Source organism: Mobula hypostoma, chromosome 3 (assembly GCF_963921235.1).
Source record: "Mobula hypostoma chromosome 3, sMobHyp1.1, whole genome shotgun sequence".
In the NCBI taxonomy this organism is placed as follows: Eukaryota; Metazoa; Chordata; class Chondrichthyes; order Myliobatiformes; family Myliobatidae; genus Mobula; species Mobula hypostoma.
This window is the reverse complement of record NC_086099.1, coordinates 217,249,908-217,273,272: the sequence shown is the minus strand read 5'-3', so window position 1 is coordinate 217,273,272 and position 23,365 is coordinate 217,249,908. Positions and strand designations below refer to the sequence as shown.

General features: G+C 45.0%; 1 protein-coding gene across 3 annotated transcripts in view; it reads left to right on the top strand.

Moving 5' to 3' along the window:
* scn5lab (sodium channel, voltage gated, type V-like, alpha b) overlaps positions 1-23,365 on the top strand; it is a 489,515-nt gene that overhangs the window by 31,796 nt on the left and 434,354 nt on the right. The window lies entirely within an intron of this gene.

The following is a 23,365-nucleotide window of genomic DNA, read 5'->3' as shown; positions in this document are numbered from 1 at the left end:
AACTCCAAAGCATTGCCTGTACAGCACTTAATGCCAGTTTATGCTATAATCAAGGCTGCCTAATATCACATGGCAGCTGGCTCACAGGTTAAATCACAGCTCAGGCAGAAAGCAAACAAAACTCAGCCTATTTCTACCTGGTCTGCAACTGGAATGATGGTCTGAAACGTACACTTAGTGTCCACTTTATAAGGCACCTCCTGTACCTAATAAAGTGACCACTGAGTGTATGTTTGTGGTCTTCTGTTGTTGTAGTCCAAACACTTCAAAGTTCGATGTGTTGTGTGTTCAGAGATGCTCTCCTGCACACCGCTGTTGTAACGAGTGGTTATTTGAGTTACTGTCGTCTTCCCGTCAGCTTGAACCAGTCTGGTCATTCTCCTCCAACCTCTCTCATTAACAAAGTGTTTTCACCCACAGAACTGCCACTTACCAGATGTTTTTCGCACCATTCTCTGTAAACTCTAGAGCAGAGGTTCCTGATCTGGGGTCCGTGGACACCTTGCTTAATGGTATTGGTCCATGACATAGAAAGAGATTGGAAACCCTGGCCTGGAGATCGCTGTGTGCGAACACAACAGGAGATGAGCAGTTTCTGAGATATTCATGCCATACTGTCCGGCACCAACAATCATTCCAATGTCAAAGCCACATTTCGTCCTATCGTGGTTTGGTTTGAACAACAACTGAACCTCTTGACCATGTCTGCATACTTTTATGCATTGAGTTACTGCCACATGATATGGCCACATGGCTGGTTAGATATTTGCATTAATGAGCAGGTGTACAGGTGTACCTAATAAAGTGGCCACTATAATTACCCTTGATTGCTTTGCCCTTAACTCTTAAAACCATTGTATAACTTGCATTTATCGCTTGTATTCATTACATTGATTATCATTTCATCCTCTACAATTTTATAACTTGTTTTATCTTTCTGTTTGTGTACAGTGCAAGCTTTCCTCTTTTTTTCCCCGTTTATATTTCCTTTAGCCACAGGATTTCATTCAATCCACGGAATCTACACTGGCTCTCAGTGCACTCCCATTCCCTGCAAAGTTCAAAGTAAATTTATTATCAAAGTACATATATGTCGCCATATACACCCTGAGATTCATTGTCTTGCAGACATATTCATTAAACCTGTAGAGTAATAACCATAATGGAATCAATGATGACTACAGCAACTTGGGCGTTCAACCAGTATGCAAAAGACAACAAACTGCAAATACAAAAAGAAACAAACAATAAGAATAAATAAATAAGCAATAAATATTGGGAACATGAGCTGAAGAGTCCTTGAAAGTGAGTCCATAGGTTGTGGGAACATTTCAGTGATGGGGCAAGTGAACTTGAGTGAAATCATCCTCTCTGGTTCAAGGGCTTGATGGTTGAGGGGCGGTAACTGTTCCTGAACCTGGTGGTGAGAGTCCTGAGGCTTCTGTACCTTCTTCCTGATGATGGACCTCCTCTTGTAAAGATTAAAGATTAAATATTAGCTTTCTTGACATTTTGTCCAATCTGCTCTATAGATACTAATATCGATTTTCTTTTTACTACCTCATTGTACAGCACTGTGCAAAAGTCTTGGACACATATATATAACTCGGGTGTCTAAGATTTTTGTGCAGGACTGTAGCAATTTTATGTATTGCACTGTACTGCTGCTGCAAAGAAAAAACAGATTTCATGACGTGTGTGTGTGTGTGTTGATAGACCCGATTCTGATATGGGTCTCTATCATGGACTGAGAGTGGGAAGGGGGCAGAGAGAGGGGAATCATGATTGGGAAAAGGGGAAGGGAGAGGGGAGAGACATTCTGTAACGATTTACAAACTTGCTCCATGTTGACAATACAGTAGCTAAATACATGTGCCCGTACACTTCTGCACAGTACTGTAGGTATATGCCATCACCTGCCTGGATGGCGTACAAACTAGTTACTATGATACAGTGATCAGATGCAGATGGATCGTTCCATGTATAAACTCATCAAGCCAGCAAACTGCAGAATATTAGAAGATTAAAGTTTAGCTTAATTTGTCACATGTACATTGAAACACAGGGCGAAGTGTCTGGTTCGTGTCAAATCCAGTCAGTGAGGATGTGCTGGGCGCAGCCCGCAAGTGTCGCCATGCTTCTGGCACGAACATAGCAAGCCCACAACTTACTAGCCCTAACTGTACGACTTTGGACTGTGGGAAGAAACCGGAGCACCCAGAGGAAACCCACGCGGTCACGGGGCGAACGTACAAACTCCTTACTTCGGAATTGAACCTGCATCTTAGAGCTGGTGCTTTAATGACATTATGCTAACGGTACACTATTTTGCCGCCCTAGTAGACATGACTCTTGCCCCTGCACTAGGAGCCTTCCATAAGCACCAGCAGGTGCTTGGGGTGGAGGGAGAAGACTGGAGCACCCAGTGGAAACCCTCGCAGTTAGAGGAAGACTGTGCAAAGTCCACACATGGCCAATGTGAAAGCCTGGCTGCTGGATTCCCGAGCAGCAGCACTACCTGATGCACAGTTCCTGAAAAGAGAGCTCTTTTCAGGAAGATCATTGGGAGATTCGGATTTGTTAATCCCAAAGATCCCACTGCAATTGTGGGAACCATAACAACACACACACAATGCTTGCATGCCGTCGACGTTTCAGGCCAAGACACTTCATCAGGACTGGAAAGGAAGGGGGAAGACGCGAGAATAAAATGATGGGGGGAGGGGAATGAGGACAAGCTAGAAGGTGATAGGTAAAACCATGCGGGGAAGGGAAAGGGCAGCAGAGGAAGGAATCTGATTGGAGAGGAGAGAGGACCATAGGAGAAAGGGAAGGAGGAGGGGGCACCGGGGGACATGATAGGCAGGTGAGGAGAAGAAGGAAGGGACCAGAGTGGGGAATGAAAGAAGAGGGAAGGGGGAGGGAAAAAGAAAGTTACCAGAGGGCGAAATCTACGTTCATGCCATCAGGTTGGAGGCTAACCAGATGGAGTTTGAAGTGTTGTTTCTCCACTCTGAGAGTGGCTTCATTGTGACAGACAAGGAGGCCGTGGTCTGATATGTTGGAACAGGTATGAGGATTGGAGTTAACATGGTTGACCACCAGGACACTGGTGGCAGATGGAATGAAGGAGCTCGACAAAGTGGTTCCCAAATTTATGTAGGGTTTCACCAATGTAGAGGAGGCCGCATCGGGAGCACCGCATATGATAGACGAGCTCAGCAGATTTGCAGGTGAAGTGTTGCCTCACCTGGAATGACTGTTTGTAAACCTGAATGGAGGTGAGGGAGGAGGTGAATGGGTAGGTGTAGCAATGAGGTCACTTGCAGGGTAAGTGCCTGGAGGGAGAATAGTTGTGGGGGGTGGGGGGGGGAGTGAATGGACAAGGAAATGACGGAGTGAGCAATCCCTGGTGAAAGTGAAGAGTGGAGGGGGGACATTGTAAAGAAGTGTTTGGTGGTAGGATCCCTTTGGAGATGGCAGAGGTTGTGGAGCATGATGTATTGGTTGCAGAGGCTCATGCAGTGGTAGGTGAGGAGAAGAGGAACTCCATCCCTGTTAAGGCAGCGGGAAGATGAGGTGAGTGCGGCTGTCTTGGAAATGGAGGAGATGCGGGTGAGGCCATCATCAATGGTGGAGGAAGGGGAACCTTGTTTTTTGAAGAAGGAAGACATCTTTAATGTCCTGGGGAGGAAAGCCATGTCCTGGGAACAGATGTGGCAGAGATAAGGGAACTGAGAAAAGGGAATGGCATTTTTACACGAGACTAGGTGGGAAGAGGTATAATCAATTCTGCCGTGGGAATCAGTAGGTTTATAAAAATGTCAGTGGTTTATCTCCAGAGACGGAGACAGAAGGATCGAGGAAGAGGAGAGAGGTATCAGAAGTGGACCAAGTTCTAGAATCATGTTGCTATAGCAACAATTGTGGACTTCAGTGTAGTTTGGCTTAAAATGATTTATCCTGAGATTAATATTATTTTTCACTATTATCTTTATTTTCTATTTTATTCTCACATCACCATTGGTTCTCGGTCCAGTAATATCTTAATTTCAAAATTGCTAACACCCCTTTACATATCTCTCTATCAGTGCAATCTTTCTTCCTATCTCTGTAATCTCTTTTTCTTTTTCTGTAATCTCTTCCAGCCCTACAACCTTCACAGATTGACATCCTCCTGAAAATCTAGGTCCACACCTATCATTCATTTTTCTTGCTGGAGGAATTCAGCAGGTCAGGCAGCATCTATGGAGGGAAATAGCCGGTTAACGTTTCGGGCCGAGACTCTTCATCAGGACGAGAAAGGAAGTGGGAGTGGGGGGGCAGAAAGCTGAAGAAGAAGGTGGCTGCAGGGAGGGGAAGGAGTAGAAGTTGGCAGGTCATAGGTGAGACTAGGTAAGGGTGGTGGGGAATGAAGTAAGAAGCTGGGTGGTGATAGGTGGAAAAGATAACGGGCTGGAGAAGAAGGAATCTGATGGGAGAGGACAGTGGACCATGGGATAAAGGGAAGGAGAAAAACCAGAGAGAGGTGATAGGCAGGTGTGGAGAAGAGGGGTGAGAGAGCCAGAATAGGGAGTGGAAAAAGAGAAGAGTGGAGGGGTGGGGAGAAATTATGGGAAGTTTGAGAAATTGAGGTAAATGGGTTGTTGTTTTGGGCCGAGAGCCTTCATCTCTGATGAGTTCCTCCAGCATTTTGTGCTTTGGATTTCCAGCAGAATCTTTGGAGTCTCTTGTGTTTATTGATATTTGTTGCCTGGCCATTGTTGGTTCTGCTAAACATAAAATGTGGAAAAGTACAGCATAGGAACAGACCCCAAACTAATTAAACTAATTATTAAAAGACTATTAAACTAGTCCCTTCGGCCTGTGTGTCCATAATCCTACTGCTCTCTGCACATTCATGTGCTTTTGTAAGAAAAATGCCTCTGTACTGTACCTACCTCCACCACTGCCCCCGGCAGTGCATTTGTTCTGTCTGTTGTTGCTTGTGTTATTCTGTGAACATGGTAGGCATGTTATATTGGTGCTGGAATGTATGACGACATTTGCTGGTTGCCCCAAGCACATCCTGAGGTTAGTTGTTAAAGCAAAATGACACATTTCATTGTCAGCTTTGATGTACATGTTATAAATAAAAGAAATTGAATTTGAATCTGAATCCACAGCCCTCTGTTTTTAAAAAAAACTTGCTCCACACATCTCCTTTGAGTTTGCCCCCTCTCACAAATACTGAAGTTCTTTCCCCAACGTTCTCAATCTCTCCAACTCCATGGGCTCTTTAACATCTATCCCTTTGGTGTCTGTCCCAATATCTTCTGGTGGGAGTCAGGGTTTAACTTTTCCTGTGATATTGATTGGCATTCATACTATAATCCTCTCAAAACTAATCAATAAGCTTCAAGACCTAGGCGTCAATACCTCCTTGTGCAACTAGATCCTTGATTTCCTCACTTGCAGACCGCAGTCAGTTTGGATTGGTGACATCTCTTGCACAATCTCCCTCAGCACAGGTGCACCACTGGGCTGTGTGCTCAGCTCACATTACACTTGTGACTGTGAGGCTAAGCACAGACCCAATGCCTTATTGATGTTTGCTGACGACACCACTGTCGTTGGTGGTGACGAATCAGCATAGAGGAGGGGGATTCAAGGACTCTTCAGCTGATGGTCTCGATACTTGTGGTTTATTTATTTATTATTAATATTCTTTCTTCTTGTATTTGCAGAGTTTGTTGTCTTTTGCACATTGGTTATTTGTCAATCTTGCTACGTGCAGTATTTCATCGATTGTGTTGTGCTTCTTTGTATTTACTGTGAATGCCTGCAAGGAAATGAATCTCAGGGCTCTACATGATAACGTATATATACTTTGATAATAAATTTACTTTGATCTTTGGAGTCAATGTTTAACTCATCCTGCAATGTTTCTGCCATTTGAAAAGTCGGATCTAAGTGAAACCTTCCCAATTGATCAGAAGTTTATTCACCAAGAGTACACCAAATAATTCCTTGAGCAGCTTGATATCAAATTTTGATTGATAATACGCCCCCGGAGCATAAATGTAAGTCATTGCTGTTGTAAACTGTTCATGAAAATACAAGTGCTTACGTCTGATCGGATCCTAACATATTTGACATCCAAATATCCTTCCTCGGTCGTTAACTTACAGGCTCTGTAAACTTCCAGTTTCTTTAACGATTCCTTTCATGAAGAGGCGTATCTGGAGTGAATCATTTTTCTGAGAAAGTCCCGATATATTGACAAGCTGACTGAGACAACGAGCACTCGGGGATAATGTGATCCTTGATTGCTTCATGATCCTATATCGAAGCAGTGCCGGACGAGACAGTCTTGAGCTGAACTTGGTGATGGCAGGCACGTGGCAGAGAAGGCACCCTTGGGTGTTAACAAGTTGCTTTAACCTGTGAGGGTGTAAATGAGGGAATGCTAGCTGAGATTAGAGCATATTTTATGAGTTCAGAAGAATGAGAGGGAATCTTATAGAAATGTATACAATTATGAAAGGGATAGATAAGACAGAGACAGGAAACTAGTCTCCGCTGATGAGTGACATGAGAACTAGGGGACAATTAGGGGACATAACCTCAATATTTAGGATGGAGATGAGAAACTACTTTTCGCAGAGGGTAGTGAATCTGTGGAATTCTCTGCGCAGGGAAGCAGTGGAGGCTGCCTCGTTGAATATAATTAAGACCTAGTTAGACAGATTTTTGCATAACCGGGGAATTGAGGGTTATAGGGAAAAGGCAGAACACACGACCAGATCAGCCATAATGTTATTGAATGGCTGGCCAGGCTCGATGGGCCAGATAGCTGATTCTTGTTCCTGTTTCTTATGTTCTTATGTCACCAAAGCATCCTTGTACACTTTTTTTTTCACTGAGCTACCAAGATAAGCAAGTGTTTAATACAGTGGATCAGGACTGGCAAGGAGCCACCTGAGCTGTTGGTGTTAAAGATGCACGCAAGATGCTGGAGGGACTCAGCAGGTTAGGTAGTGTCTATGGAGAGGAATACAGTCAACGTTTTGGGCCGAGACCCTTCATCAGAACCGGGCCAGCCCCCTGTCTTTGTCCCTCTCACTTCCTCTCCATGTATTTTCCCCTTTCTCTCACTGTATTTCTCCCTTTCCCTCTCTGACTATCTCTCCCTTTACCTCCCCCTCCATTTCTCCCTCCCCTCCCCCTCCCCTCTCCCTCTCTCCCCCTCTCCCCCTCTCCCCTCCCCCTCCCCTCTCCCTCTCTCCCCTCTCCCCTCCCCCTCCCCCCTCCCCTCCCCCTCTCTCCCTTCCCCCACCCCCCTCTCCCCCTTCCCCCTCTGCCCCTCTCTCCCCCTCCCCCTCTCCCCCTCTCCCCCTGTAATATTCCCCCTCTTTTGGTCTTGGCCCAAAACGTTGACCGTTTATTGCTGGTATAAATGCTGACTGACCTGCTGAGTTCCTCCAGCATTTTGTGTGCATTACAGTACTTTGGATTTTCAGCAGCTTGTGTTTATGGGCCATTTGTCTTAAGTCTCGGAGAGCCATTGAGAGATGTAACATGCAGACTGGACCTTCAGCTGACTGAGTTAGCACGGTCTAGCTCACTTTGGGTACATCCTACAATCACTTTCTCCCCATATTCTGGTTAGATTTTTCTAGTTTCTACCACTCACCCACACACTGAGGACTATCTTAACAGTTGTCACTTAACCACCAAACTGTGATGCTGGGGGAAAACTGGAGTGCTTAAATAAGACCATAAGATACGGGAGCAGAATTAGGCCATTTGGCCCATTGAGTCTGATCCACCATTCCATCATGGCTGATTTATCACTCCTCTCTTGCCTTCTCCCCATAACCTTTGACACCTTTACTAATCAAGAACCTATGAACCTCTGCCTCAAATATACTCAATGACTTGGTCTCCACTACCATCAGTGGCAACGAATTCCACAGATTCACCACCCTCTGGCTGAAGGAGTTGCTCCTCATCACTGTTCTAAGGGGGCGTCTTGAAGCTGTGCCACTCTGAGGTTGTGTCCTTTGGTCCTGGACTCCCCCACTGTAGGAAGCATCCTCTCCACGTCCACTCTGTCTAGGCCTTTCAATACTCAGTAGTTTTCAACGAGATCCCCTCATTCTTCAGAATTCCAGCGACTTATAGGTCAGGGTCAGAATCAGAATCAGGTTTATTATCACCGGCACGTGACGTGAAATTTGTTAACTTAGCAGCAGCAGTTCAATGCAATACATATCTACAAGAGACAGCAAAAAATAATAAATAATATAAAACATAATAATAAATAAACAAGTAAATCAATTACGTATATTGAATAGATTTTTTAAAATGTGCAAAAACAGAAATAATATATATTAAAAAAGTGAGGTAGTGTCCAAAGCTTCAATGTCCATTTAGGAATCGGATGGCAGAGGGGAAGAAGCTGTTCCTGAATCACTGAGTGGGGGCCTCACAGGGACGTTGAGCGGAGCCAGTTGGACTAATTCTGGATGGAAGTGACTTGATAGAGATGTACAAGATAACAGGCATAAATAGAGTGGACAGACAGAGACTTTTTTTTAATCCCCCCAGAGTGGAAATGGTTAATATGAGGAGGCATAATTTTAAGGTGATTGGAGAAGATTACAGGGGGAATGTCAGAGGAGGTAGGTTTTGTCTTTACACAAAGCGTGGTGGGTGTGTGGAACTCACTGCTAGAGGTGGTGGTAGAGGGAGATTTAAGAGCCTCTTAAGATAAAAGAAAAATGGAGGGCTATGGTGGGTTAGATTGATCTGAGGGTGGGTTAAAAAGCTGGCAAAACATCATAGACCGAAAAGCTTGCAATTTGCTGTAGAGCTCTATGTTCTAATTCTTCCCAAATGGATGATCCAGGTATGGTTTCCCTCCAAAGGCTTGGAATTACTGACCTTGCACACCTTGACTGTTCTGTATGGAAAGGATCAGTGCCTGCCTTTTCTCTTGCCCCTCATCCTTACCCCAAACCTTCCAAGGTGCTTGTCTGAGGAGCAAACCCAAGGATCCAGTTAGCTGCAGCGTGCTTGCTAAACCTCTGGCATTTGTACGGCCCTGCCATTGGGTGACACATCCCAGTGTTGTGATTGGCTGCAGTTGGGTCATGTGAATAAAAAAAAATGTGACGACATTACTCGATGTACCTGGGGTTCAGCTGTCTCAGAGAACAAACATTCCAGTAAGTGCTCCATCTTACGAGTGCGTGGTTGGTTGTGAGTCATTTCCTCAATAAACCATATCTGTTTGAGTAGTGCTGGTACTCTGAGACCACTATACAGAGATGAGCAAAGAGGCATACCAGGTTCTCTATAGCAGTGTCCTGGTATCGCTGTCTGTAAAGACCTTTTGTATATGTGTGAGTGTGTGAGCATGTGTGGACCAAAGTATATCAGAGTCCAAATCCTTTTACTGTAGGTGATATAATATCAGTACCAGAAACAGGGTTAATATCACTGGTATATGTTGTGAAATATGTTGTTTTGGAGCAGTGGTACTTTGCAATACATAATATATAATATAAAGGCATCCGTTAGTCTTGCGAGACCATGGGTCTGCGCCTGGAAAGTCTTCCCTCTCCAGGGCGCAGGCCTGGGCAAGGTTGTATGGAAGACCAGCAGTTGCCCATGCTGCAAGTCTCCCCTCTCCACGACACCAATGTTGTCCAAGGGAAGGGCATTAGGACCCATACAGCTTGGCACCAGTGTTGTCGCAGGTGATTAAGTGCTTTGCTCAAGGGCACAACACATGTTACCTCGGCTGGGGCTCGAACTCACAACCTCAGGTCGCTAGTCCAATGCCTTAACCACTTGGCCAGGTGCCCACACATAATATATAATAAACCAATAAAACTATAAAGCTATGCTATTGTACATAGGTCCTGTAAGAGAAACACAACCTTGACCCAGAGAGCTATGTTGGCTGGAGTCAGAGCTTCCTGCTTTGGCTCTTGGTAGGGTCACCCATGTCAAGCAGGTCAAAGGGTAGAGGTCAGACTAAGAGTGGTCCACTGGTCCTCCGAGTTCCGGGGTTCAGCTCAGGGCTAACAACCCTGACTGGTAAAACAGAATTGTTGTGGGCACAGCAATGACGATGGTGGACCCTCATTGCAGCCTGAAACGTCAGCGGCGTAACGGACGGTAAGTGAGTAACTATCGTACAGTGGGTGTGGTGGTTGTCCATTGTGTCCGACGATGAACAGACACCTTTGCGGGAGAGTTTTTAAAGTGAAAAAGCCATTGCACTGGGGTAGTTCTACTCTCCTGACCTCCAGTGGATAAGGTGATGTCTTCTATGCCTTGTCATGCCCTTTGCCCTCCATGGGGTGTTACAGTGCCACCTTCCTGGCTGTTTGATCTCACTGTACATCTCATTTGCCTGGTCCGCCAGAGCTGACCTCATATATGGGGACAGCGGTGTACCGGGCTGGGGCCACTGTCGCATGCAAACAGCTACTTGGAGCCACAGGTGAGAGCTGAGTGAGGAGCAAAGGTGAGAGAGTTGCCCCAGAATGGATGCAATAAGCCCCTTCACCAGAGGTGCTACTCCTCCCTGGGGTACACTAATGACACTGTAAAAGGCTGTTTAGCCCACTGGGTCTGTGCCAATCAAGAGAGCTATAGAGCCAATTCCAACAACCCCGTTCACTTTAGAAATTGGAGGTGCAAAGAGACTTGGGAGCCCTCTTGGATTTACAAGGACGTTGCTGGGACTTGAGGATCTGAGTTCCAGGGAAAGGTTGAACAGGTTTGGACTTTATTCCCTGGAGTGTAGGAGAACGAGGGGAGATTTGATGGAAATATATAAAATTATGAAGGGTATAGATAGGGTAAATGCAAGCAGGCTTTTTCCATTGTGGTTGGGTGAGACTAGAACTAGAGGTTAAGATTGAAAGGGAACTGGAGGGGGAGGTCTTCACTCAGAGGGTGGTGAGAGTGTGGAATGAGCTGCCAGCAGAAGTGATGGATGTGATTTCAATTTCAACATTTAAGGCAAGTTGGATGGGAAGGGTATGGAGGACTATAGTGGTGAAGGTACGAGGCAGAATAATAGTTTGGCATGGACTAAATGGGTCAAAGGGCCTGTTTTGTACTGTCATGCTCTATGGCAATGATCCCCACTTCAGGAGTCAGTAATAAGGAAGGGCAAGTGCGACATTAGCATTCATTTCGAGAGGACTAGAATATTAAGTTTACAGTTCAAAGTAAATTTATTATCAAAGTACATACTGTATATGTCACCATATACAACCTTGAGATTAATTTTCTTGCAAGCATAATCAATAAATCTATAGAATAATAACCATAAGAGAATCAATAAAAGACTGCACCAAATTGGGTGTTCAACAGTGTGCAAAACTCATCAAACTGCCCAACTACAAAAGGAAAGAAATAATAATATTGAATAAATAAGCAATAGATATGAAAGCAATATTAAAAGCAGGGACGTAATGCTGAGGCTTTATAAGGCATCGGTCAGACCTGCGTTTGGAGTATTGTGAGCAGTTTTGGGCCCTGTTAGTTAAGAAGGGGTGTGCAGGCACTGGAGAGGGTCCAGAGGAGGTTCACAAGAAAGATTCCAGGAATTAAATGCCTTATGTGTGAGGAGTATTTGATGGCCCTGGCCCCGTACTCACTGGAGTTTGGAGGAATGAGGGGAGGTCTTATTGAAACCTATTGAATATTGAAAGGTCCAGGTAGAGTGGGTGTGTGGCAGTTCTGGGTCACACCTTATAGCAGAGTTCAATTCCTGCCGCTGCCCTTAAGGAGTTTGTGCCCTCTCCCTATGATCACTGGGCTTCCTCACCCACGTTCCAAAGACAAACGAGTCAGGCTGAGTGAATTGTTAGATTGCGATATTTGCAAGCAGTGGGAAAATCATCCCTCTTGTGCTTATTGATTTTGCCACTCGAGACTCAGTATCACGCAGCAGTGCCACTTTGCTCTGGCCCGCACCTTCATTAACCGGGCCCAGCACTTGCCTTTACTGGGATCTTCCTCCTCCTTGCAGACTGTGGTGGTCATTGTTGGAAACATTTCAGTGAACGTTTTGATGTTACAACAAATAAATCTAATCTCTTTAAATCACTCTGGCTAAATGCTGTCATCTGGAGTTCCAAGCCTGAGGGTGAGAGCACTGTGCCGAGTGCCCTACAACAGGGGTTCCCAGCCTGGGGTCTACAGACCTCTTCCCTTGCTTGATGTTATTGGTCCTTGGCATAAAAAAGGTTGGGAACCTCTGCCCTACAAATACTCCAGCATAAGTACAGACGGGAGAAATCTACAGGGATACAGGGCCACACATGGGCTAATAGGACTATTGTAGATGAGAATTTTGGACAGCATTGTCTGGATGGGCCAAAGGGCCTGTTTCTGTGCTGTGATGCACAGTCTCATCTGATCTCCAGTGCAGTAGACAATGGATGCTAAGCTGTGGAAGGTCTTTCTTTTTTTTGGGGGTTTATTTAAAGCGGAGTTTGATAGGTTCTTGAATAGTAAAGGTGTCAAAGGTTATGGGGAGAGGGCAGGAGGGTGGAGTTGAGAGGGATGGCGAGCGCCTTGGTAGCATAATGGTTAGTGCAACACTATTACAGCTCAGGGTGTTGGAGTTCAGAGTTCAATTCCTACCTCCTCTGTATGAAGTTTGTCTGTCTTCCCCGAGGAATGCATGAGTTTTCTGCAGGGGTTCTGGTTTCCTCCCGAAATCCAAAGATGTACCAGTTGGTAGGTTAATTGGCCACTGTAAATCGCCCCATGATTAGTGCAGGATTAAGTGAGGAGCTGCTGGGTGGTGCAACTCGAGGGGACGGTTCTGTGACGTATCTCTAAACCAATAAAAAATCAGCCATGATGGATTGGCGGAGAAGACTCGATGGGCTGAATGGCCTAATTCTCCTCCTAAGCCATATGGTTTTATGAATAAACTGAGTTCCTACCTAATCTCAAGGGTGTGCTTGACTCAGTGTTGAGTAGGGGGATTTTGACTGCCTATATTACTTATTTAACCTTACAGAATACAGATATATGACCACGCTGCAGCTTGTAGGAACTTGCTGTGTTTCTTACAGCAATCTCCGTGGTTCGAACATACCTCATTGGCTGCCGTGCACCATGGGACATGCTGCGGTAATGAAAGGCTGTGTACAAGTGCGAGTGTTTCTTCCACTGGGGAATTACTGCCAGATTTAGCAGTTCCTCCGCGTCCCAGGTTCGTTTACTGGCAGGGAGATTGAACCGGTTATTATCCTCAGCTGATAATTTACTAAAACATTGAATGTCCTCTCTGTGTACCCCCCCCCCCCGGGGTAAAAATCACCCCAGTCTTGACCCCAGCATAATGAGGGCCGTAGAAGGGAAGTCATGCAGACATAAGAAATGGAGGCAGGAATGGGCCATTCAGCCCCTCATGCCTGCTGGGCCATTTAATAAAATCAAACAGTTCCGTCTATTATCAGAGAATGTACACAGTATACAACCTGAAATACTTAGTCTTCGTAGATGTCCTCAAAAGCAGAAGAACCCCAAAAGAATGGACAACAGAAAAATGTCAGAACCCCAAAGAACCCTCTCCCCGCCTCTGATGCACAAGCAGCATCAACCCATCAACCTTCCCCCTTCCCCACCTCACCCACTTCAGCAGAAAGGTATCAGGGCCCACCACACACCACCCAGAGTAACAGCAAAGCACCCAAAGAGAGACCATGATCTGCAGTCAATAAAACATATTGTTTACCCGACAGTTCGACATGCCACAGTGTCTCTCTCTCTCTCTCTCCCTCCCTCCCTCCCTCCCTCCCTCCAGAGAGAGATAACCTATTTCATGGTGAAAGGGGAGATTAACAGTTGCTGTTATGATATTATTATAAGCCTTTTTATTCTGAGATTATCTGACTCAAGAATCGGCAGCAAACTCTCCCCGCCATTGAGAGAAAGAGAGAGAGAGAGTGTTTTCGCTCGATTACAGAGACAACAGATATCATGGTTAGTATCTTACCACGGTGCTACATCCAGGCACGAGCTCTATCTCCCTCAATTCTCTTAATGTTGAAAAATACATCAGTATTCAGAGTCTTGGTCTCTTCAGTTCTTTTGGGCAGAGTATTCCAAAGATTTCCCACCCTCTGTATGAAGAAATTTCTGATCATCAGTGACATGTGCCAAACAGAGGCAAGTGGGGCTAACTAAGATGGGCATCTTGTTCAGCACAGATGAGTTGGGCCGAAGGGCCTGTTTCTGTGCATTATCTGTGACTATGACTTAGTTCTGGTTGCCTCGTCCCATATCTTGAGGCTGTTGGTTTGCTGTTGGGGTGGTGGGGTGGAGATGCGTCTCTACCAAAGGAGGTGTAAGGTGCTCCTTCCCCCTGCTAGCCTGCAGGTCACCCTTGGGCGAGGTGTAGCACCTGCTTTAGCCCCCCCTCCACCTGATCAGGATCATATGAAGCCGTGGGAGCAGGTGGTGGATGGTCGTATGAGCAGCTGGTTATGAGACCTCTGAAGCCAGGCAGACAATCTCTGAAGAGTATTTATACTGGCTGAGCTCACCTGTCTTGTAAAGAAACTGCCCAGAAAAAGGCGATGGCGAACCACTTCCGTAGAAAATAATTGTCGAGAACCAGCATGATCACCTCTATCACACGGTAGGGCACACAATGATGATGAGTATGAGTATGAGTCGTTCTTCCCTTCAGCCAGACCCCTTCCAATGTGGCTGGTGTTGCTGTCTGGATTCCATAGGCTATCGGACTCTTGGCACCAAATCCTTTTTGTTCTCTGTTCTACATCTAAATTAAATCTTCTATCTGGAAATGGCACAGTAAGAACCATTTACCTACTGGGTTCTCTTCATTGGTATTCAGTCATTACCATTCATTGCTACAGAACTTATGGAAAATAGCGAAGGTATTGAATCATTCACCAGTCAATGCTCTTTTTCTTGTTCAATTTACCTGAATTATTTAACACTCTTTTAAGATACTCTTAGATGGGCACATGGATGGTAGAAAAATGAAGGGCTTTGTGGAAGGGAAGAATTAAATTGATCTCAGAGTAGGTTAAAAGTTTGACACAACATCCTGGGCCGAAGGGCCTGTATTGTGCTGTTCTCTGCACTCCATTCTTTTAGTCCTCCTTACCACTACAATTTTCTCTCACCCCTCTTCTCACTCTCTCAACCCCTCAGTCCATCTCTCCCTGCCCAGATGGTTCCTGGCTTCCATTATTCCCCTTCCCTCCCTCCCCTGGCTTTTTCTATCATCCCATCCCTCCTTACCCTTCCTTTCCTAGCAGTGTCCACAACACTCGGCAGTTTCTTGCCTTCACACGCGCTGCCCTTGTCATGCCAAGCCGCTATGCATGTAGGTACAATGCTTTTATGTGGCAGTGATTAAATTTTGGCGAGTGTTGCTGGGGACGTATCAAACCTCTTTAGTCTCCTGAGGAAGTAGAGGCGTTGGTGAGCTTTCTTATCTGTGATATCAACGCGATTGGATGAGGAGGCAGTGTGGCGATGATTGATCTGACAGGAAATAAAGTAGCCATTGCTGAGTTAGCCGTGGTGCACTACTGGTTTTACCTTTAACCTTGGTTTAAACGGCTAAGGACTTCATTAAAGGCAAAACGATCTACCATCAGATCTCCAGAATTGCTAAGCACTTTGAATTCTTGACCCTTCGAAATTTACAGATCAAGAAGAGGCTCTTTGGCCCATCGTGCACATTCTAGACAACTGGCAGCTACAGTCCATTGGGAATAATATTTCCCTTTAGTTAACAGCGGATGAAATGAAAAGATACTGTATAATTATCGATTCTGAAAGGGTTTCATACTGTCTGGATAGTTAAGTTACTGGCTGAATAATTCAGGGGCCTGGACTAAGAATCCGTGACAGAGTTCAAACCCTGCCACGGCAGCTGTGGAATTTAAATTCAGTTAATAATTTAGAATAGCAAAATCTATTTGTGAGACATGATACCAGATTTCTGTAAAAAAAAAAGGAGCTGTTTAGTTTGGTAATGTCCTTGAAGGGTCAAATCTGCTACGGTTACTTGGTCTGGCAAACAGGTGACTCCAGATGCAAAACTCTGGGGTGACTTATTCTTTTGGAAAGAAACAAGATGTTCCTGGTCCAACCACGTAGATGTCATGGCCAAGAAAGCTTACCGACGCTACTTCTTCCTCAGGAGGCTAAAGAAATTCAGCGTGTCTCCTCAGCTCACACTAGTTTTGTTGATGTACCACAGAAAGCATTCTGTGTGGATGCATCACAGCCTGGTGTGGCGACTGCTCTGCCCATGGTCACAAAGAAATGCTGAGACCGCTCCCAGTCTGGCATTGGATGACCCTACCAAGAGCCAAAGCACAAGGCCCTGGCTCCAGCCAACATAGCCCTCCGGGTCATTGAGGCACGCAAGCCTCCAAACCCTACGGGAAAGTTGTGGTCGCTCTTGGTGGGACCTCCGTAAAGCAGCCAATATGATCAAAGATCCCAGCCACCCCCTCTCCCATTACGTAGAAGATACAAAAGTCTGAAAGCACGTACCACCAGGGTCAAGAACAGCCTCTACCCCACTGTTAACAGACCCTTGAATGGAATAGATGGACTCTTGACCTCGCAATCTACCTCTTTATGTTCTTGCATTTCATCATTTACCTGCACTGCACTTTATCGATACCTTTTACACTTTATTCTGCATTGTTACTGTTTTACCTTATTCTAGCTGAATGTATTGTGTAATGATCTGAACAGAATGCAAGGCGTGTGTGTACCTAGTGCGTGGGTGAGCGGAAGAATCTGACGGGAATGTGGGGAGAATAAAAAATGAAAGCAATAAAGGATCAATATTAACTCATCAATTGTTTAAAGAGTTTGGTGCGGGTGTGGATCGAGCTGCCAGCAGAAGTGGTAGATGTGGGTTCAAGTGTGACCACTGTTCCCTCTAAGCTGCGCGGCTGCACGGCCGTGCGGTAACTGAAATACTCACGTGCACAGAACCCATGTTGCTGCGTAGCTGGAATTGGACGCAGCTGGAAAAAGTTTATGAAACATGAAAGATTTTCTTGGTTGTACTCTATTTGATTGATAATGTCAATCTAAATATTTTCATTCTAAATATTCCTAGTAGACATACTACAAAAAAAAAGTGCCACGCAATATTTAGGCCGTGTAAAATTTTCCTGCTCAGAGCAACGGCTGGTCTGCACAGCTGTAAAGAAAAAGTTAGAGGGAACGTTGAGTGTAACATTTAAGAGAAAATAAGAGAAAACCAAGCAACACATACAAAATGCTGGAGGAACTTAGCAGGCCAGACATCGTCTGACCAGGTTGGCATAACTATTTATATTGCTCTGATTTTATACTATATTGTAAATATAATAAACTGTCTGTGCTCACATTTATACAACCTCTTTGATGCCTCTACTTGTTCACACTTAGAAGGGTGATTTCAGGAATTCACATAAACTAAATTGTTTTCTTGTTTCACTAATTTTGCCGAATCTGCACAGCACCATTTAATACTCATTCCTGGCAGCCCTCTCAAGAAGGTGGTGGTGAAAACCATTTAGTTTAGAGTATTGTATTAGATGTTATGTATTGCATTATACTGCTGCCGAAAAGGCAACAAATTTCACAAGCTGATTCTGATTCTGATGGGCCAAAAGGCCTGGTTCTCTGTGATGTAGTACTCTATGGCAGTGTAAATGATGATTGGGGCTGAAGAGACTGACTCTTGTGATGTAGTAGTCTATGGCAGTGTAAATGATGGTGGGGCTGAAGAGCCTGACTCTGTGATGTAGTACTCTATGGCAGTGTAAATGATGATTGGGGCTGAAGAGCCTGACTCTGTGATGTAGTACTCTATGGCAGTGTAAATGATGATTGGGGCTGGAGAGTCTGACTCTGTGATGTAGTACTCTATGGCCGTGTAAATGATGATTGGGGCTGGAGAGCCTGACTCTGTGATGTAGTACTCTATGGCAGTGTAAATGATGATAGGGGCTGGAGAGCCTGACTCTGTGATGTAGTACTCTATGGCAGTGTAAATGATGATAGGGGCTGAAGAGTCTGACTCTGTGATGTAGTACTCTATGGCAATGTAAATGGTGATTGGGGCTGAAGAGCCTGACTCTGTGATGTAGTACTCTGTGGCTGTGTAAATGATGATAGGGGCTGAAGAGTCTGACTCTGTGATTTAGTACTCTATGGCAGTGTAAGTGATGATTGGGGCTGAAGAGCCTGACTCTGTGATGTAGTACTCTATGGCCGTGTAAATGATGATTGGGGCTAGAGAGCCTGACTCTGTGATGTAGTACTCTATGGCAGTGTAAATGATGATTGGGGTTGAAGAGTCTGACTCTGTGATGTAGTACTCAATGGCAGTGTAAATGATGATAGGGGCTGGAGAGCCTGACTCTGTGATGTAGTACTCTATGGCAGTGTAAGTGATGATTGGGGCTGAAGAGTCTGACTCTGTGATGTAGTACTCTATGGCAGCGTAAATGATGATTGGGACTGAAGAGTCTGACTCTGTGATGTATTGTCTTATCACTGTTTAGTAGGTACACCTGTATACCTGCTTGTTAATACAAATATCTAATCAGCCAATCACGTGGCAACAACTCAATGCATAAAAGCATGCAGACGTGGTCAAGAGGTTCAGTTGTTGCTCAGACCAAGCATCAGAATATGATCCAAGTGACTTTGTGGAATGTTTGTTGGTGCCAGATAGGGTGGTTTGAGTATCCCAGAGTTTACAGAAAATCATGTGAAAAACAAAAATAAACATCCAGTAAGTGGCAGATTGTGGACAAGAATGCTGTGTTAATGAGCGAGGTCAGAGGAGAATGGCTGCCAGATGGGTTCAAGCTGACAGGAAGGTGACAGCAATTCAAATAACCACGTGTTACAATAGTGGCGTGCAGGAGAGCATATTTGAACGCATGACATGTCGAACCTTGAGGTGGATGGGCTACAGCAGCAGAAGACCGCGAAGATGTATTAAGTACAGGGGGTACCTAATAAAGTGGCCGCGGAGTGTAGGCTGCAGAAATCAAACGGGATTCACTGTGGTGAGCGGGAATCAGCCACGTGGCTGTTAGATGTTGTTAAGGGGCAGCATAGGTTTCTAGGGAAGAATGTTGTGAATAGTCCCAGTGGCCTCTGTCCTGAGACCGCCACCGTAGCCTAGCGAGCACTAATGCTAATACTGTGGGGTGAAGATTCCGGTTAATGAGTGGTTGCAGCGTAATTCTTTGGGGAGCCAAATTCAGGAGGCAGAGGGAAAGAAGCAAACTTGCACCAACTATGACCTCAAACTGTCCCAAAACACTTCACAGCCAATTAAGTGCTTTAGAAGCGCAGTCACTGTTGTACTAGCTTGCCAACTTACAGCTTATAAAACAGCAATGTGATCATGATCAGATGATCTATTTATTTTAGTGATGTTGGTTGAGGAATAAATACGAAGCAGTAACTAAGGATATAAAAAAACATTTGGTTTAGGCAAAGTTTCAAGCAATATGGGTCAAACATAGATACAGGAAAATGGCTTCCGCCATCAGACCTTTGAACGGTCCACAGACCCATGAACACAATCTCACTATTCCTCTTAATGGTAGCTATCTATCTATTTCAGACATCCCACCCTGCAAAAACTCATTTCGGGGAGGTAGCACCATCAATTTGTGGGAGACTTCCGGGAGAGGTGGGATGTCTGCAGTAGAGTAGCTCCTTAGCAGCTAGCCAGCTAGTTTAAATAACGTTAACTATGCTAATGAACGAATGACACCTGTTAAACTCACCTCAACATGTCTTTTACAGTCTTAACCCACCATGGGCAATAGAAAAGTCACTGTTGCAAAGAGTGCAGCGAGCAACACTGTCATTATTTTTGACCCCTATTAGGCAGGGGTAAACTTTAGTGTAGTCTGGGGTGACGTACGTTTTATATTTTCTTTTTGGAACACTCTGCCACTCTGACTTTTTTTGGAACTCTCTCGCTCTTGCTCTTGCTCTCGCTCTCTATCGCACGCTCTCTTGCTTGTGGTCGCTCTCACTCGCGCTTGCTTTCTCGTTCTCACTCTCTCGCACTTGCTTTCTTGCTCTTGCTCTCTCGTTCTCTCGCTCTCTCATGCTTGCTTTCTCGTTCTCACTCTCTCCCGCGCTTGCTTTCTCGCTCTTGCTCTCTCGCTCTCTCATGCTTGCTTTCTCACTCTCTCTCTCGTGATCGTTCTCACTCTCTCTCACGCTTGCTTTCTTGCTCTTGTGCTCGCTCTCTCGCTCTCTCTCGTGCGTTCTCTCACGCTCGCTCTCAAAAAAATCAATTTCTGGGACATTGTATATAATTTGCGGGCATCAGGGAGCCACTATTAATTTGCGGGAGACTCCTGGAACTTCCGGGAGAGGTGGGATGTCTGCTATTTATTTTTACTGTAACTTGTAGTAATTTTTTTTATCTTGCATTGTGCTGCTGCCAGAGAACAATAAATTTCACAACAAACAAGAAATGCTGGAAATCCTGAGCAACACATGCAAAACGCTGGGGGAACTTGGCAGGCCAGGCAGCATCTGTAGAAATGAATTAACTGTCGACGTTTCAGGCCGAGACCTTTCATAGGACCTGATGAAGGGTCTCGGCCCAAAATGGCGACTGTTTACTCTTTTCCATACAGTTCACGACATTTGCCAGTGATAGTTAACGTGATTCTGAAATCGTTCACCTTGGTCGGCATAGAGATATTGGGCTGAAGGGCCTGTTTCTGAGCCATATGGCTCTAAAATTCACCAGCACTCCAGGCTCAAGAGCTGTGAGGTAATGGTGTAGCTCTCTGAAACAGGTTAGACCATACTTGTGTTCATTTTTGGTCACCTCATTATAGGAAGGATGTGGAGGTTTTAGAGATGGTGAAGAGGGGATTTACCAGGATGCCGCCTGGATTAGGGAGCATGCCTTATGGGGACAGGTTGATTGTAAGCAAGGGCTTTACTCTTTGAGGTGAAGGAAGTGACTTGATAGAGGTGCATGAGATGATAAGAAGAGGCATAAATAGTGCCTTTATTCCCAAGGTGGCAATGGCTAATACAAGAGGGAATACTTTTAAGGTGATTGGAGGAAAGTATAGGGGAGATGTTAGGTGTAGGTTTTTTACACAGAGAATTGTCAGTGTATGGATTGGCAGCTGGGGTTGATGTTCGTGGCAGATACATTTGGGATGTTTAAGAGACTCTTAGATAGGAACATGGATGAAGGAAATATTGAGGTCTACGTGGGAGTGAATGGTTAGATTGACCTTGGAGTAGGTTAAAAGGTCTGCACAACATTGTGGGCCGAAGGGCCTGTACTGTTGTATGCTCTGTGTTCCAAGTCCATGGTTACTACCCCTCTTGGTTCTTCTCAGGAGCATCACCCTGAACTGGGGCTCGAGAACCGTGGCCTGTTGACCACTGTTACACAGAGGCTGCACAAAGGATTTTTGGAGTTCTGTGCAACAATAGGTTATGTAAAACTGTGGAAGTACGGGAAAGGGTGTTGGAACTGGATGGGGACTGTTCATTGAGATATGAACATAGAACGAATGGGGCTGAAGTAGGCCATTCAGTCCTTTGAGCATGCTGTGCTAACCACAGAGTCAGAGAATTTAGCCATTTGGTCCATCAGGTCATTTCTGACCATCAAGTACCCATCTCTACTAATCCCTGGTTGATTATCCAAACCAGGCCTCGTCTTCCAGCAACACACACAAAATATTGGAGGAACTCAGCAGGTCAGGCAGCATCTATGGAATAAACATCTGGGCATTTTTGGCAAGACCCTTCGTCAGTACTGTGTTTATTTCCCTCCACAGGTGCTGTCTAACCTGCTGAGTTCCTCCAGCACTTTGCGTGTGTTGCTCTGGATTTCCAGCGTCTCCTGTCTATCCTCTTCCAACTTTATTCCCATGTCCCTCAAAGTAAATTTATTATCAAAGTATGTATATGTTATCATATACACACAAAATGCTGGAGGAACTCAGCAGGTTAGGCGGCATCTATGGAGAGGAATAAGGAGTCAACGTTGGGGGTTGAGAATTCCTTCCATAGATGCTGCCTGGCCTGTTGAGTTCCTCCAGCATTTTGTGTGTGTTGCTCTGGATTTCCAGCTTCTGCAGGTTCCTGACGAAGGGTCTCGGCCCAAAACATCGACTGTGCTTCTTCCTATGGATGCTGTCTGGCCTGCTGCGTTCCACCAGCATTTTGTGTGTGTTGTTCTACAGGATCCCTTGTGTTTACCATGTACAACATTAAGATTCATTTCCTTGCAGGCATTTACTGGGAAAAAGAAAATATGATAGAATCTATGAAAAACCATACATAAACGGTCAGACTGGCAAACAACCAATATGCAAGAGGAAGACAAACTGTGCAAATAACCAAAATAATACTGAGAACGTGTTGTTGACCATCTAGATCCAGGAACAATATCAAACGCTTTATTAAATGTACAATTCTGCCACTCTATTTTCTGGGGTTCTGTAAATCCCTCTTTCATTCCTTTAAACTCTGGTGAACAAAGTTGGCTTAATTGAACCAACCTCTCTTCATACCTCATTCCTGACATCCCGGGAAGCTCTCTCCACAGCAACATCTTTCCTTAAATAAGGAGATGTTGATTACACCCGATGGTCAAGATCAGAATCAGAATCATGATTATTATCATTGACATATGTCATGAAATTTGTTGTTTTGCAGCAGCAGTACTGTGCAATACATAAAAAATTACCATAAATTATATTAAGTATAAAAACATAAATAAGCAGAGTAAAAAGTGAGGTAAAACATCGCTTACTTAAGTACCCATGGCCGTGACTGTGGATTCCAGCTTAAAGTTCAAAGTCCAAACTTACCTATTGGCCTTAATCCACTGAGTTTAGGGCAGCAATGAAGGTCCTCCATCTCTTTCTGACCTTGGCCGCTCAGATGCGGAGGGATTGTTCATTGCTGTTTCTGTAACAATTTTGTTTGAGCAGTCAGGGTTACTAGCCCTGCAGTGAACCCCCGAACCTGGAGGACTGGTGGCCCCTGCCCTCTGACCTGTTTGGCATGGGTGACACCCCCCCCCCGCCCCCAAGAGCCAAGCATGAAGCCCTGACTCCAGCCAACATCGCTCTGTGGGTCACTGAGGCAAATGAGCCTCCAAACCATGACAAAACTGTGGTCCTCTTGGAGGTCAAAGTTCAAAGCAAATTTATTATCAACGTGTGTAGATGTGGCCACGTTCAACCCTGAGATTCATTTTCTTGTGGGCTTACTCAAAAAAATCCAAAAACTATAATAGTTTTATAGAAAGAAAGACCCCACC